We start from the raw sequence: 17,176 nt of genomic DNA, 5'->3' as shown, positions 1-17,176 counted from the left end.
GTCCGTTGATATGAGAAAAATATATATTTTAACTCTGTTTTCGTGGTCTGAAATTTTCAAGTTTTCAAATAACATCAAGCCAGATAAACAGGTTTCGTTTCAAGGACCAACCTTAACAAAGTGGTAGGGATGGCCTGGAAGGCAGGCAGGAGTCCAAGCCTTCCCTGGGTGGAAAGGGGAAAGCATGATGCAGCTCTTACTAAGTTCGCCATGGTTAGTGTGCGTGTAGGTAAGACAGTGGCAGAGGAATGAAAGGCCAAGCTGATAGCGGTGAAACTATAGAATGTAAAGGTGAATACTAAGACCAGTGTAGAATTTCTCTGCTCTGTTTCCTTAATTAGATTGCAAACTACCTGAGAGCAGAGTTAGGGACTTGCCTATTTGCCTCCCAGATTCCAGTGATAGTAAAGACAGAGTGACTTTGTCATGCCCACCCTCCTCTCTGGACTCTGATCCTGCCGAGGATATTCAGCTGCAGTGACGAGTAATGCCGATTTTTCTGAACGATGAGGAGGTAGGCCTGCAGCTCATCTCGGGGCAGCCCTCCACCTGAGTCTTCTTTGGATTATTTAGGATTTGCATTTGGCTGCATGGGATACTAGCTTGACTTCATGGCTTAACCCCAGGTGGGTTTATTTTTCTCATATAACAAGAATTCTGGAGGTGGGATTGCCACGGGCAGCAGCTCTGCCATGCTGTCAGTTTTCCAGGTGTGACCTATCTTTGCACTCCACCATCTCCAGCATGTGGTTTTCATTCCCCTGCTTGTTATCTCGTGGTAGTGAGATGACTGCTTTCCCTGTTGGCCTCGGATCCATGGTCCAGGTAGGAAGGAGGAGAAGAGGGGAGGGCATCAGGCACTTGCCAGTCTCTTTTTTATCAGGAACATCCAGCAGAATTCTGTTGCCATATTTACACCTCACTGGCCATAACTGGGTCACATGGCTGCTTCTAGATGCAAGGGGATCTAGCAGGGTAATTGCTTTGTGCCAGGCCTCTTCCTGAGCTTTGGAAGCAGGAGTTCCTGCTGGTAGACCAGCTGAGGGGTTGGATCGCTTTCCAGTGCTAGTGAGTGGGGATGGGGGATGGGTGGGTTTGGGTGCTGCTTTACTATCACTGGAATCTGGGAGGCAAATAATTTTCTGAGGGTCTCTAGGGGTAAATTGTCATAAGTCTGTTGAGATGGGAAAAGGTGTATTTTAACTCTTTTTTTGTGGTCTGAAATCTTCAAGTTTGCAGATGACATCAACGCAGGTAAATGGTCTCATTTCAAGGGCTAACCTTAACTGAGTGATATGGGTGGCCTGGAAGGCAGGGAGGAGTCCAAGCCTTCCCTGGGTGGAAAGGGGAAAGGATGATGTGGCTCTTACTAAAGTCCGTCACAGTTTGTGTGTGGGTAAGACAGTGGCGGAGGAATGAAAGCCCAAGCTGATAGCGGTGAAACTATAGAATGTAAGGGTGAATACTAAGACCAGTGTAGAATTTCTCTGCTCTAGTTCCTCAATTAGATTGCAAACTACCTGAGGGCAGAGTTTGGGACTTGTCCATTCGTAAGACAGAATGACTTTGTCATGCCCACCCCCCTCTCTGGGCGCTGATCCTGCCGAGGATATTCAGCTGCAGTGATGAGTAATGCTGATTTTTCTGAACGATGAGGAGGTAGGCCTGCAGCTCACCTCGGAGCAGCCCTCCACCTGAGTCTCCTTTGGATTATTTAGGATTTGCATTTGGTTGCATGGGATGCTAGCTTGACTTCATGGCTTAACCCCAGGTGGATTTATTTCTCTCACATAACAAGAATTCTGGAGGTGGGATTGCCACGGGCAGCAACTTTGCCGTGGTGTCAGTTTTCCAGGTGTGACCTATCTTTGCACTCCACCATCTCCAGCATGTGGTTTTCGTTCCCCTGCTTGTTATCTCGTGGTAGTGAGATGACTGCTTTCCTGTTGGCCTCAGATCCATGGTCCAGGTAGGAAGGAGAAGAGGGGAGGGCATCAGGCACTTGCCAGTCTCTTTTTATTAGGAACATCCAGTAGAATTATCTTTCCATGTTTATACCTTACTGGCCATAATTGGGTCACATGGCTGCTTCCAGATGGAAGGGGATCTAGAGGGATATACAGAGGTTTTGTGCTTAAGAAGGGCAGAACACACATTGGGCAGACAAACAGCAGGGATAAGCACAGTCTCCCAGCCACCTCTTGTCCTGCTCCTGTGCCCCAAAGACATTCCCTTCACCTCTGACCACATTCCTTCCAGCCTGCAGCCTCCCAAGGATCTTCTCCGCTTCCTCCCCAACCCTCTTCTACTCCTGAAGCCCCTGGGTGGTCATGGAGATGGCTCTGCTCACAGATCTCCTCACTGTGGGGAGCACAGTTGCCGAAGAGACTCAGCTGCCCACTTTTGGGTCCACTGTGATGTTCATGCTGAGACCACAATTCCTGTGGGCCTCACCCAGCCAGTGGGCACAGTGAGGACACGAGAGATCGCCATTCCTGCTCAGTGTGGGACCCCTCGAATGGGCAACCTTTGCTCAGAGCCTCTTGATCCACCCGGCAGAGACTTTCCCAGAGCTGGTCTACACTATGAGGCTCTTTCTAGCCAATCCTCCTTTTTCCCTCTTTCTCCTCTCGTTGGTGTTAGACTTGCATTGTGAACGAAACGTTCTCCTCTCCTCTACTGCTCTCTTTCCTTTCATCCTTTACAGACATTTCCCCAAATAAATCTCTTGCATATCTGTTGCTCTCTTGACATTTACTTCTTGGAGGACTGAAACTGACATGCCTCCCCTCGCACATATTCGTGTCCTTTCTCTTACCTGGAAAATTTTCTTTGTCTGTGATCTTCGGTTTGCAATGAGAGAGGCATAGTTTTACCTGTAATCTTCTCATTATCCCCTGACTTCTTAAAACAGGAGTGTCCAAGATGGATTCTTTGAATTCTTAGGCTACTTTTTTTTCTTGCCACAAAATCAGTCACATTTATTGAGCATCTGTTATGTGCTAGGCCCTGTTGTAGGTGCTAGAGGATACCAAGATTTATCTATCTCAGGCCCCACCCTGGTGAAGCTCACAGGTTGGTGGGTTTAGGAAAGAGCCTCATTTTCCATTGGTGGATGATGTGTTCTCCCCACCAACCATCTCTCTTAACTCCGTGGCACCTTTCTTGTCCGGCATTTCTACCTTTTGAGCCTCTCTGCCACTTTTCTGGCAAATTACAGAAGAAGCAAAGCAGTTGTTGCCCCTGCATCCAGCACATCAGAAGTCCAGGTAATACAGGCCTGGAGTAACCATGGCAACCTTAATGGAGCTCAATGACCCAGCATAAATCTGGCCGAGCTCATTGTGAAATGGGAGGGAGCTCTGTCTGTTCCAAACTGTTTGGAGGGAAAGGTGCCTTGCACTCCGTGGGTGACTGACAGAAGGTTTCCCCAGAGCACAGAGGAAAAGCCGGGGGATGCGACACTCAAAGTGAAAAGGAAAGGAAGACTTGATGTTGGTGAGGAATGGTTTTCTATGGTCTGTTGACATGGCCTGCTGAACCAGGCTGATGTGTTCTTCTGGTCATTTATTTCCATGCTCTGGGCCTGCCTTGAACCTGCTAAATACATTTTAAAAAGGCTCCAGCTATGGAAGGAACATGAAACATTTTCGATATAACTACACACATGCATGTGCACCCGCCGTTTCAGGTACATAGATGAGGTGGAACTGCCTGGTGCTCAGTTCCTTGCAAATAGTCTGTTCTCTTCTTTCCCCTTACCTGGCTGGGAATAGCTTCATGCAGTGTGTACTGCTGATGCCGCTTTCTTTGCTCCCTTTGCTGGAAGCTGCCTTCTGCATATCCTCTAGGCTTTGACCCAAGTGTCACACCCTTGGAGTGGCTTTCCCTGACACTCAGAGCAGGTGCCCCGCCTCGTGACTCTATCACCCTTTTCGGTTTTTTTTGTATTCCCATGCTCATTTCTTTATGTGCCTGTTTGTGATCATTTTCCCCAGTATTGTGAATTCACAGGGAACACTTCAATCTTGAAGGATTTTTTTTTTTTCCTAGAAGCTGCCCTTCCCTGTTCCTCTAGATGCTGTGGCATTTTGGTAAATTCTGGCTGCAGGCTGTCCATTCATTCTCACCTGTCTGAGAGCACAGTGCTTCTACTCTTGGGTAGCAGGGAATCAAGCATAGAGGGGTGGTGTGGGAGGGCAGCAGGAAGAGCTGGTACAACTCTCCATTTCATGTGTGAGTGTGGTGTTTATACCCCTTTATCCTATTGCTTTATTAAAAGCAATCTGAGCCGTGTACAGCAAGCTGGGAGGTCGCAGGTAGAACCACACAAATGTCTCTATTTAATTCACAAGCTGATTACCTCCTGCTGTTTCTAAAAAGATAAAAGGAAAAATAAACACTCCTCAACCCTGCCTCTTTTGAACTTCTCTTTCAGAAGATGCAAGTCCTGATCCTTTGGTAATAGCTGTGCAGTAGAAAGGCTTGTGTCTACTGTCACTCTTCTAGGTTCTGATCTCCTACTTCCCTTGCAATCCTGATAGGGATAAGCAAGATTACTGATCGTTTGAATGGTCTATGGCTAGAAGATAATTTATTTTTATTTTTTGTCTTTTCTATTTGTTTTTAATTTAAGTTCTGGGATACCTGTGCAGAAAGTACAGGTTTGTTACATAGGCATACATGTGCCATGGTGGTTTGCTGCACTTATCAACCCGTCATTTAGGTATTAAGCACTGCATGCATTAGGTATTCATCCTGATGCTCTCCCTCCCTTTATCCCCCCATCCCCTAACAGGCCCCAGTGTGTGATGTTCCCCTCCCTGTGTCCATGTGTTCTCATTGTTCAGCTTTCACTTATAAGTTAGAACATGCAGTTTTTGGTTTGCTGTTTCCATGTTAGTTCGCTGAGATGATGGCTTTCAGCTTCATCCGTGTCCCTGCAAAGGACATGAACTCATTCTTCTTTGTGGCTGGTAATGCAATATTTTGGGGCAGGGTCTGGATTAAATGCCCTTTGGACAAAGTTTTGGGGAGAGGATGATGTAGTAGTCTCACGTGGTATATATGTGCCCCGATTTCTTTATACAGTATGTCGTTGAAGGGCATTTGGGTTGATTCCATGTCTTCTGTATTGTAAATAGTGCTGTAATAAACATACATGTGCACGTGTCTTTATAATAAATTGATACATAATCCTTTGGGTGTATACTCAGTAATGGGATTGCTGGGTCAAATGGTATTTGTGGTTCTAGATCCTTGAGGAATTGACACATTGCCTTCCAGAATGGTTGAACTAATTTACACTCCCACCAACAGTGTAAAAGTGTTCCTATTTCTCCACAGCCTTGTCAGCATCTGTTGTTTCCTGACTTTTTAATAATCGTCATTCTGACTGGTGTGAGATGGTATCTCATTGTGGTTTTGATTTGCATTTCTCTAATGACCAGTGATGATGAGCTTTTTTTCATATGTTTGTTGGATGCATAAATGGCTTCTTTTGAGAAGTGTCTGTTTGTATCCTTCACCTACTTTTTGATAGGGTTGTTCGTTTTTTTTTTTGTAAATTTGTTAAAGTTCCTTGTGGATTCTGGATATGAAACCTTTGTCAGATGGGTACATTGCAAAATTTTTCTCTTATTCTGTAGGTTACCTGTTCGCGCTGATGGTAGTTTATTTTACAGTGCAGCAGTTCTTTAGTTTAACTGGATCCCATTTGTCAATTTTGGCTTTTGTTGCCGTTGCTTTTGGTGTTTTAGTTAGGAAGTCTTTGTCCATGCCTATGTCCTGAATGGTATTGCCTAGGTTTTCTTCTAGGGTTTTTATGGTTTTGGGCTTTACATTTAAGTCTTTAAACCATCTTGAGTTAATTTTTGTTTAAGGTGTAAGGACGGGGTCCAGTTTCTGTTTTCTGCGTATGGTTAGCTAGTTTTCCTAGCACCATTTATTAAATAGGGGATCCTTTCCCCATTGCTTGTTTTTGTCAGGTTTTTCAAAGATCAGCTGGTTGTAGATGTGTGGTAGTATTTTTGAGATCTCTGTTGTGTTCCATTGGTCCATATATCTGTTTTGGTACCAGTACCATGCTCTTTTGGTTACTGTATGTTCGTAGTATACTTTGAAGTCAGGTAGCGTGATGCCTTCAGCTTTGTTCTTTTTGCTTAGGATTGTCTCAGCTATACAGGCTCTTTTTTGGTTCCATATGAGATTTAAAGTAGTTTTTTCCTAATTCTGCAAAAAAAAGTCAATGGTAGTTTGATGGGATTAGCATTGAATTTATAAATTACTTTGGGCAGTATGGCCATTTTCACAATATTGATTCTAGAAGATAATTTATAAATGATCCTGATATGCTTGTGTCTAGTCTGGTGCTGGTAATGCAATATTTTGGGGCAGGGTCTGGATTAAATGCTCTTTGGACAAAGTTTTGGGGAGAGGATGATGTAGTAGTCTCACATTCCATTGGTCAGTGAATGCAGCCATAGACAGACATTTGTATCAGTCCCAGTAATGTTGGAAGTTTTTCAAGCCGATGATTGCCTTCTCCCTTGTTAGATTGCCTGCATGCCAGCCTCTCTATCTGGAGAGGTGGGGGAAGCCCAGTCCTACCAGGATGAACGAGGAGGGACTGGCAACTGCATCAACACCATCTCAGCTTGCCTGCTCTCTGCCCCTCACCACCCCTCTCCCTTTCATTGAATTGTTTTTATCATAAACTCACAGAATGGCTGGGTTGTAATGGTGTGGTCCCTTGGTAAGGACTGCTCCTGCCTTTGGGTTGAGCTCTCCAGTTCCTGAGATTTCCTGATACTTTTACTGTGAGCCCTCACCTTCTGCTTGTGGTCCTGGCACAGACAGGCTTGACTGTCCGTTGACTGTCTGTTGCTGAGGCTGGTGTGATGAGCTCCAAGTCTGTCCTCATTAATGTTGTTTACTAGGTGCTTTGTAGTTATTGAATAATTTTTATTTCCCAGCTTACTTGTCCCTTTAGCCACAATTGTCACTTTTCTGTACCTCTGGAAACATAAGGCTTTTGATGTCGGCTCTACCACCCCCCAATAAGACATGATAAATGGCTGCAGAGGCTGAGCTGTCACCTGATGTTGGGGAATAGTTTATTCGAAGTGATATTTTGTTTGCTCCCAAGTGGCTTTTCAGATTCCTCCAGCAAATATTTTCAGAATCACTTAATTCCTTGGAGCCCATCAGAATTCTTCTTGTGCAAACAGGGCTGCATTCTTGATCACATTAAGGCACTTAAAATGTACTTAAGGGATTTGATTTCCCCAGCCATCACCCACCTCCTCTCCTCATCAAGTGAGGGCTCCTTTGACTTGTGGATTTTCAGGGTAAGATTAATTTTCTTTGCAACATCTTTGACTCTCAGGAGTGGTGAAATTGTGGTTGGATCAGTCCTGGGAAACCTTGAGAAGGTTCATGGGCTTGAGGGGTGCAAAGGTGGGATCAAAGAGGAAAGAAGCACTGGCATGTGAGGCTGAGAATTTACAAATTGCCTTCACCTACAAGTCCTTAAGGCCATCATTCTTCCAGTTCTGGATGTTTCTTCTTCAGCAAGAAGAACAAAGTGGATCAGCTGTACAGTGTCAGATATCCTATGCTGGGCTAAGGGGAGGCAGAGAAAATCTCTAGGCAAGATGTCTCTGAGATTGAGCGGGCATGGAAGCTGTCATTCATTCCTGCGTCAGCAAATGGTATTTCAGAACAATAACAACAATAAGAAATGAATACTGATTTAAACATGTTCAGTGTGCCAACAAATATTTTACATTGTATCTATAATAATACTAATTAAAAATAGATATCATTCATTGAGCTGTTAGCATGTTTCTTGAGGTGCTTTGCATGTATCATCTCCAGTCATCACAAAAACCATGCCCAGGCAGGCAAGTGGAATTATTTCCAATTTAAAGAAAAGACACACCACAGTGAACATGTCCAAAGGGAGTTCTTGATTCACCCTGTTCCTTCCCAGGCTTGCCCATCAGAGCAAATAGCACTGCTCTCCACCATGTAAAAGCTACAAACCTGACTGTCATCCCAGATTATCTCCCCTCCCAACTCCTGGCCTTCAGCCCATAAACTTGTGCCATTTCTATCTTGTACCTTGAGCTCATACATCTCTCTATTCCACCTTTACCAGCCTTGTTCAAACCTGAATTGTCTTCTGATTTCTTTTGTTCCTCCAAATGTCTCCTCCACATAGCATCTGAGCAGTCTTTATAAAACACCAGTCACCAGAGCACTGTCCCATTTAGCATTCTCCACTGACTCCCCATTTTCAATCTCTCCTTCCACCCCATCACACAGGACTCTATTCCAGTCCCTGAAGGACACCCCTATGCTGGAGGCTTCCTGAGTTGTTCCCCCTGCCTGGAGCACTCTGCCTCCTGCTGCTCCTATGACCGTTCCTTATATTCTTTAGGTCTTGTCAGTCTCCCTTGTGATTCTCCATCCATGGATTCAGCATAATTTCCTCATAGGTTTAGGGCAGGGCTCAGAATCTACAGTTTTAGCAAGCTCCCCCAACCCTGGGTTTCTGATGCAGCTGATCCGCAGCCTGCACTGTCATGGGAAATGCATCGGACAGTTTTCTGATGTGCTGCTACAGTTCAAGACAGTTTTTCAGGAAGCCCCTGCAGAAAAGTTGAATGAGACTTGAGATTTTCTACGTCCATGATAAGAGCAGCAGGTATTTTGAAAACCACAAACTCATTTCTCAGTTTGGTTCTCCAGTTGTGTACCAGGCTTGGCTCCAAATGTCTCATTCTTTGAACCTCAACAGGAAAAGTTGCCACCATTAAAGATCTGGAAAAGGTAGCTGCAAAATTAATTTGGGTAACAGCTTTGTATTTGGAATACATGTTCAGTCTCCCAAGGGGACTGCTGTGGACAGGGATGTTTGTGGGAATGGAGGTGTCTGCTCTGTGGTCTCTACAGTAGCCCTGCACCCAGGGAAAGCTCCTCTTGTGTGAGGGGTGCTTGTGCCGAGCTTCACTGCAGAGCATTTTGGGTTAGACATTCTCCATTTTCATTTGAGAGATCTGTTGATGTCTCAGAGCCATGGATTCTAGAGCTACACTGATTCTGGCAAAGATTTGGAATATCTCCAAGGGATGTGTGCAATTTTTGGAAAGAGGAGAGAAAGGGTTATGTAAAGAAGATTAACATACAAAAAAGTGAAATAACCACTAGGGGATGCCTTCAGTTCTTGACTTATTTCAGTTATTTGGAATCTAGGAAAATGGAATTTTGCCATACTGAGTTTTCTCTACATAGATGGTCTTTATTTATAATTGGCACCTTTTCTTCAAATGATTCCATTTTTTACCAAGTTTTTGTGTAAGTCTAAGCTTGGATTTTTCTGGACTTCCCTTACTAAAGTAATGAAGAAAAAATATACATACACATACACTTTTTCAAAAAGAGTTTTCCTTCAAGTCATCTAGGAAACTATTTCCTCTATTCCAAACATAAAGGAGAAATCAGTTAAAAAAAGAGAACCAACCAACCATCTTCTTTTCTCCCCTTTCATTTTTCATCTGTCCTTCCACAGACATTTACTGAGCATTTATTTTGAGTTTGTCTTATTCACATTTGCATTCCCAGAATGTAGGATAGCAACTTGTATAGTCTTTGTCCTCACTAAGCTTCCAGTTTTGGAATTAGAATGGAGAACAGGGAGATAGGCATTCAACAGATAATAACAATGTTATTTCTATTTTCCTAAATATGAAAAAAAATACAGGGTACCATGGGAGCTCAGTTTAGAGGGTCTAGAAGACATCCCTGAGAAGGTGGCATTGAAGCTGAGACCAGAGAGATGGGGAAGGGTGTGGTGCATTTGAGCAACTAAAAGAAGGCAAATATGGTGTAGAATGGTGAGAGATGAGACTGGAGGACATGCAGCCCTCTGTAAGCCAGAGCCAAGTCAGTGTACTTAATTTCAAAAGCAGAAGAAAGCCATTGGTGTTTATGTGAGGTTATGTGAGGGCTTAGTTCTTAAATCTCCTCTAGTGTTGAAATTGATTGAAGAGACAAGAAGACAAGCCAGGAGGCCACAGAAATATCCTAGCAGTAAGATCATGGTGGTTTAAAAGGTATGATAGAAATGAAGTTGGAGAGGAATGAATATATTGGAGAAATATCTGTAAGGTAAAAGTACTGATGAATGAGGGAGAAGGAGGTGTCAGAGTGATTGCAGCATTTCTGTTTTGAACATACAGAAGTGCTTTTTTTCTGAGATGTGGAGCCCGGAGAGGGCTGGGATGGGAGAAGATGACCGGTTCAGTTTTGTGCTTGTGAAGTTGAAGCTGCCTGTGAGTCGTCAAGAAAGCAACTCTGCCCCAGAGAGATACATTTTTGGAATTTCACCATTCGCTAGTGCAAATTTTCCTTGATTTTGAGTGACCCTTGCTTGCTTAAAGAACATTAAACTGCTATGCAGGATTCATGAAAGTGCCAGACATTTGTTCTGCCAACTTGCATTTTGAATAAGTGGTATACGAAACTCCTTCAAAGTGGAAGTCTCTTAGCACTGTTCTATTTCTACAACTTTTGTTGTTTAGCTGAGAGTCTAGTGTCCAGAGAGCTAGGGCAGTGGGCACAGTGGTACCATGCTTGCTTCATCAGCTAGGGAGCAGATGGAAATAGCACACCTGAATATCTAGGCTAGAGAACAACTCATGAGTTTCAAAAGCCATTGGAAAGTCAGGTAAGTAAGCTCCAAGGAAGGAGATCAAGGATGCCAGGGGTCAGAGAAAAGCCTTGAGTCAGGAGAGGTTGGTGGGAAAATCAGTAGAAACCAGCCTGTGGAATGCTCAGGGCATGGAGTCATAAACAAATGTGTGGTGCTGGGAAGGGTGGAGGCCCGTGCTGCCCAAGCTTCCCACGGGAGGAAAGAAACCATAACTGTTGGAACTTGAGCAGAGTGCCAAAATGACATGAAATCGCTGCAGAAATTGTGAAACGTAGCTCATAGCCCTATTTGTTTAGCAACAGCATAAAAAGCACCATCTTCTATACCCCCATCAAAATAGAAAATAGAAGCAGAGAAAAGCTAAGAAGAAAAGCAAGGGCTTTCGTTTGGACATTGGAATTACTTTTTCACGGGCTGTTCTATCCAACAGTCCAATTTCCTTAACATTCTCTCTCTTCTCTTTCTCTTTCTTCCTTTCTCCCTCCTCCATTTCCATCCCCTAACCTCCTTTCTCCTTTACTCCTTTTGTCCTATGGTTTCACATTGCTAGAAGAATTAGGCAGGAAACATAAGAAACATTGGAGAAACTTATGAAGTCTGGGTGGAGGACCGTGCCAGGTGTTTGGTGCTGGTGATGCAGCAGCAACTTGAATCTTGCTACAGGTCTGATGCTAAGACAGGTTCTGTTTTCCCTATCCCTCCTCTAGGAATGTCTTATTTGTTTACTTTGAGAATGTGGGACCTCAGGTGAGAGGAGGTGAGTTTACTTATCTGTAAGGGAGAAGAGAGGAGATAGGTGTTCATTTGACTCAGTGCAATCAGTTCATTCTCATTTGTTTTTTTTTTTCTTTAAGTTATAAAGTTGTGAAACCCAGTTAGATTTGTGAGTGTTTTCCCCTAGCTGTTACCATGTTGGGTGGACCACTTAATTTTCCTGCTCTTCATTGATTTTACCACAAATTTCAGATGACAGTGATAATCCCTCTTCTACCTTCATGACAACTTAAAAAATAAGGATTAAATAAAATAACGGGTAATTTCCTTAAAAAGAAATTAGTTATTGTTATTACCCTTACTAGGAGTTTGAGGTAGTTTGCAATAAAACTCATATACAATAGAGCTATAGAAATATGGGTTAAAAAAGGTAACAAAGCAATGCAATGGAATGCAGAAGAGCACCTTCATATAGCAGAAACCCTAGGCCAAAGGAAGTGCATACACAACGCTGAGTATGGAGCTTCCTGGCAGACAGGGAATAAAGGGAAATTAGCGGCTAAAAGATGCTCAGCATTTCATCAGAAACCATAGATGTTTTACCAGCAATTACTGTTGGTAATTTCACCCAAGTTTCTAACTTAGGGTAGGCTCAGAAGCTATTTGGTGAACTGAAGAAACATAAATGAGAGCCATGATCCTTGCTCTCTGCCTAGTAGGGGAAGAGTTTATTATGTGAACCATTGTGTAAGGAAACAAGTACACAGGAAGGGGCCTGTCTCCAAAAGCTATTACCCCAAACCAGGAATTGTCTTTTTAGGATCATTTCTTTTATCGAATCCCACCATTTAGTCAGTTAATTGCTTTTGCTTCGCCATTGGTTATGGATACTGTACCAGTTCTGTGCGGAGGTGAAGGAAGGCTGTATGTTTCAACTTCTAGAATTTATCTCAGTAAAACACCCCTTCATGGGCACAAAGAGATGTGCACAAAAGACTCATGGTGGTATAGTTTGTATAGCAAAAGTAATGTATATAACACAAAGCTATATACATTATATACAGAAGTAGTTATATAAACCACAATTCTCCCTAAAATGGAATAGTATACAGCTATTAAAAAGAACAAGATAGAGCCATGTGCTTCATCAAGGGATCGTGCTCCTATTTTACATTGCTTAGTGATAAAAATAAGTTGCAAAACAGCCTGTAGATAATGATTTCATTCTTAGGAAAAATCTCAACATTGATAACTTATTATTATTATTATTATTTTTGAGATGGAGTCTCTCTTTTTTCTAGGCTGGAGTGCAGTGGTGTAATCTCAGCTCACTGCAACCTCTGCCTCCCAGGTTCAAGTGATTCTCCTGTCTCAGCCTCCTGAGTAGCTGGGATTACAGGCACCTGCCACCATGCCTGGCTACTTTTTGTATTTTTAGTAGAGAAGGGGTTTCACCATGTTTGTCAGACTGGTCTTGAACTCCTGACCTCATATGATCCACCCTCCTCGGCCTCCCAAAGTGCTGAGATTACAGGCATGAGCCACCACGCCCAGCCAACTTATGTATTTTTAATGTACTACTTGTTGGCAGAATATGCACCCAGTTGACAGTGGTTATCTTGTGACAGTGAGAATCTCGGGACATTTCAGAGCCTGCACTTTGTATTTCCATAAGATTTGAATTTTATGTTGCCTAGTATTACATTTGCTATCAGAGAAAGCAATAAAGATACTGTGTGGGGAGCTGGGGAGAGCATAATGCGTAGGTTATAGACCCCACCCTTGTAAAGGTTAAAGTCTAGTAGGGGAGAAAGCCACATAAAACAAGTTGTACCACCATCTGAGCCTGCAATGACAGAACCGTGTACAAGGGGCACAGGAGCTGTGTGGCAGGGCATGGGGTAGAGGCTAGAAGAGGGTAGCAGAGAAGGTTATCTGAGTGTGTTCTGGAAGGACACATAGAGTGACCATGACAAGGCAGCTCTATGCCAAGTAAAGATTCAAAACGGTCACGAGCATGTTGGTAACTTCAGAAAGTAGCTCAGTCCCCAGGACATTCTGACTCATGAAATGCCATGGGAGGCCAGACAGTGCAGGGGACATTTAGAGACAGATGGTCCAAGGGAGGAACAGAGGGTCAACTCAAATTTTCTACAGACCAGCCACATGATACTGCTTCTTCCCTCTCTTGGAAGAACTTGGCATTAAATCAGAGCTTAGTTGCTGATCTAAGGACAAATTCCAGACAATTCTAATTAACCCCCAAGCTTCCTGTAGCACATTGTTCTTAAATCTTGACTTGATGGTCCAGAGGCAAGACATGCATGTCATCAGAGTGAATATTTATCTAGAGATGAAATCACTGAGATACTTTGATTGATAGCAGGGTGAAGAACAGAGCTTCAAGTTTCTTGCTGACAAAAAGAACTGCATTTTTCACAGTGTCCTCACATCCTTTTATCCCATGAAGGGGTCTCGTGGACACTTCGGAGACCTGCTTCCATTTTCTCTGGCCTTTAGAATTGGACTCTGGTGTCACAACTACCTGGAAAGCTCCTTGCTTGACCTTGGCATCCTGACTTGGTGAGGTTGTTAGGGAAGGTAGTTTAGGGAGGAGAAAGTGAGCAGTCTCTCTCCAACCCTATTCTTCTGCTAAAGAGTTAGGAAGAAGGAAACAGAGAGAAATAGGCAATTTGGGGGGAAAGATGGGAGAGAGTTAGGGCAAGGACTGCTTGTCTGAAAGGAACTATATATGATCAGAGATTTTAATCCATGCTGAGTGGGAGTCTATTTCCTATGGATTTTTTCCCTACTGCCTGGCCCCATACATAGCCTCTGGACTCCCCTTTAATCTGTGAAGCAGGCTTTGGGGTGCTCACATCTCTCTCCTAATACCATCCTCCCTTGCAACGCTCCTGAGGATCTTTTAGAGCAATGTATATGGTTTTCTCCCCACCCCCTAGCAATCTTATTGCACATAATATACATTTTGAAAACTACATGAGTCATAAATGTGTCGCTTGATGAATAGTCAGAAACAGAACACACATTTCTATTCAACGCCCAGATGAAGACAGAGTATTGCCAGCAAGCAAGAAGCTTCCCTTGAGTACCAGTCAGTACTTGTCCCCCACTACCCCACAAGAGACCTGATATCCTAACTTCTAATGCCATAGTACAGATTGTCTGTTTTTAAACTACAAATAGACTCATACTTTTGTGCATCTCTAGTTCTTTGGTTCAAATTTGTTTGAGATTTATCTCTGTTGCATTTATTTGTAGTTTGAACATTTTAATTGTGTAGTATTTTTATGAATACTCATCCTACTATTGCTGGATGTTTGGTTATTTGAATTTTAGGATGTTATGAGTAATGCTGCTATAAACGTTTTTGTACATGTCTGTAGGTTAACATATATGCATATATCTGATGGTTATATTGCCAGGAATAAAATTTCTGGATAATAGGGAATGCATATGCTCAATTTTAGTAGAAATTGCTAAGCAGTTTTCAATGTGCTTGTACTAATACACATTCCCACCAGTGGCAGCGTATGAGAGCTCTGGTTGCTTCACATTGTACCCAACACTTGCCAGTGTTTGCCTTTTTCATTTTAACCATTCTCGTGGGGTTATGGTGGTATCTGATTGTGGTGTTTTAATTTTGTATTTTCCTGATGACTAATGAAGTGAAGCACCTTTTCGTCTACTTATTAACTAACTTGGATATCCTCTTTTGTGAAGCACCTGTTCAAGTCTTTTGCCCGTTGTTTTATTAGATTGTCTGCCTTTTACTTATTGGTTGTAGTTCTTTATATATTTTTGGGCAAGTTCTTTTTTTTAAAAAAAATCCTCTTCCTGATATCTTTTAATGTACAGAAGTTCTTAACTTTAATTTATCAATTTTTTCCTTTATGGCTAGTGTATTTTGTGATTTAAGAGATCTTTCTCTACCCTAATGTACTAAAAATAGTCTCATGTTTTCTTCTGAAAGTTTTATGGTGTTGCCTTTAACATTTAGATCCACAGTTCATCTGAAACCCTTCGTGTATGGTGTGTAGTAGAGGTCAGGGCTAATTTTTTCCCCATATAGATATCTAAGCGAATCAGCATCCATTATTGAAAAGGTCATCTTTTTTCTGCTGAACTGTGTATCCACTTTTGTCGTAGACCAGATGACTGCCATCTTTCTATGTTTCTGGATAATCTTCTGTGTTGTTGGTCATTTTGTGTTCATCCAATACCTCACTGAAAATTTGATATCAGGTAGCGTAAGTTCTTCATTGCTTTTCTTCAAGACTACTTTTTGCTTTACATGCATCTCTATATATTTCAGTATCACTTGTCACCTTCCAAAGGAAAACCTGCTGAAATTTTGAATGAGATTACACACAACTGTAGATCAATTTGGAATTTGACATATTTCCAGCAATGAGTCTTCTAATTCATAAACATGGTCTATTCCTCCATTATTTGCACCTTCTTTCATTTATTTCAATAAAGTGTTGTAGTTTTCAGTGTAGACATCTTTTTATTGTTTATTATTAATTGTATTTTATCGATCAGTTGTCCTAGGAATTTTTCCATTTTATTAATCTTTCAGTGTCTCAACTTTGAAAACTTTGTTGATTGAAGCCGTGTGTTTTCTTTTTCTTTTTGGAAACATTTTTTTTCTTCAGGAGTTTTCTTCTGAAGTAATTTTAGAGTTACAAGAAGAATTGTGAAGATAGTGCAGAGTTTCACATATATTTTTCACTAGGCTTCCCCTAATGTTAACATCTTACACAACTGTGGTACATTTCTGTAAACTAAAAAACTAGCATTGGTACAACAAATATTATTAACTAAATTGCAGGCTTTATTTGCATCCCCACAAGTGTTTCCACTAATTTTTTTTTCCCCCTCCTCATTCTGGAGCCAATCCAATACACCACACTACATTTAGTTGTGATGTGTCCTTAGTCTCCTCCAGTCTGTGACAGTTTCTCATTATTTCTTTTTTTCTTCATGGCCTTGTCATTTTGTTGGTTCAGTGTTTTGTAGTGTCCCTCAGTTTGGTTTTGTCTGTTATATTCTCATGATTAGATTGAGATTATGGACTGGGGAAGGGTGCCTCCAGAGATGATGACTCCTTCTCATTACCTCACATCAAGGGCTATATGATATCAATATGACATAGTACTGGTGATATTAACTTTTATCACTTAGTTAAGGTGCTGTCTGTCAGGTTTCTCCCTTAGAAAGTGACCATTTTTCCCTTTCTATATTCTGTTCATCAGAAGATAGCTGCTAAGTCCAGCCCTCACTCAAGTGAGAGAAAGAAAACTCTGCTCCCGGGACAAAGGAGTAGCAAAAATTTTGTGAACATTTTACGACTTTCACTGTAATCAATTAGTATTGGTGGAAGATACTTTAAGCTCTGCAAATATCCTGTTTCTCAAAGTCCACCCACTAATCTTAGTATAGATCAGTGAAAACTGCCTGCAGCAGCTATTGCTGTGGTACTCTGATAGTGATTTTCTACTTCTCTTATTCCTTCCACTTTTAAAAAAGCTAGATTTTTTTCTATTAAAAAATTGTCTCTTCTATCCGGGCGCGGTGACTCTCGCCTGTAATCCCAGCACTTTGGGAGGCCAAGGCGGGTGGATCATGAGGTCAGGAGATCGAGACCATCCTGGCTAACACAGTGAAACCCCATCTCTACTAAAAATACAAAAAAATTAGCCAGGCGTGGTGGCACGTGCT

At 42.3% G+C, this 17,176-nt stretch overlaps 1 long non-coding RNA gene across 1 annotated transcript in view; it reads left to right on the top strand.

Annotated features, from left to right (window-relative positions):
• Nucleotides 1-1,056: 1,056 nt before the first annotated feature.
• Nucleotides 1,057-17,176, top strand: part of LOC139356192 (uncharacterized) — a 221,733-nt gene continuing 205,613 nt past the window's right edge. The window contains exon 1 of the long non-coding RNA XR_011607646.1: nucleotides 1,057-3,498. This is a non-coding gene — a long non-coding RNA (uncharacterized lncRNA). The remainder of the gene's footprint in view (nucleotides 3,499-17,176) is intronic.

This window comes from Macaca nemestrina, chromosome 9, assembly GCF_043159975.1.
Source record: "Macaca nemestrina isolate mMacNem1 chromosome 9, mMacNem.hap1, whole genome shotgun sequence".
NCBI lineage: Eukaryota > Metazoa > Chordata > Mammalia > Primates > Cercopithecidae > Macaca > Macaca nemestrina.
Note: the sequence above shows the minus strand (reverse complement) of the source record. Positions and strands in the feature narration are given on the sequence as shown.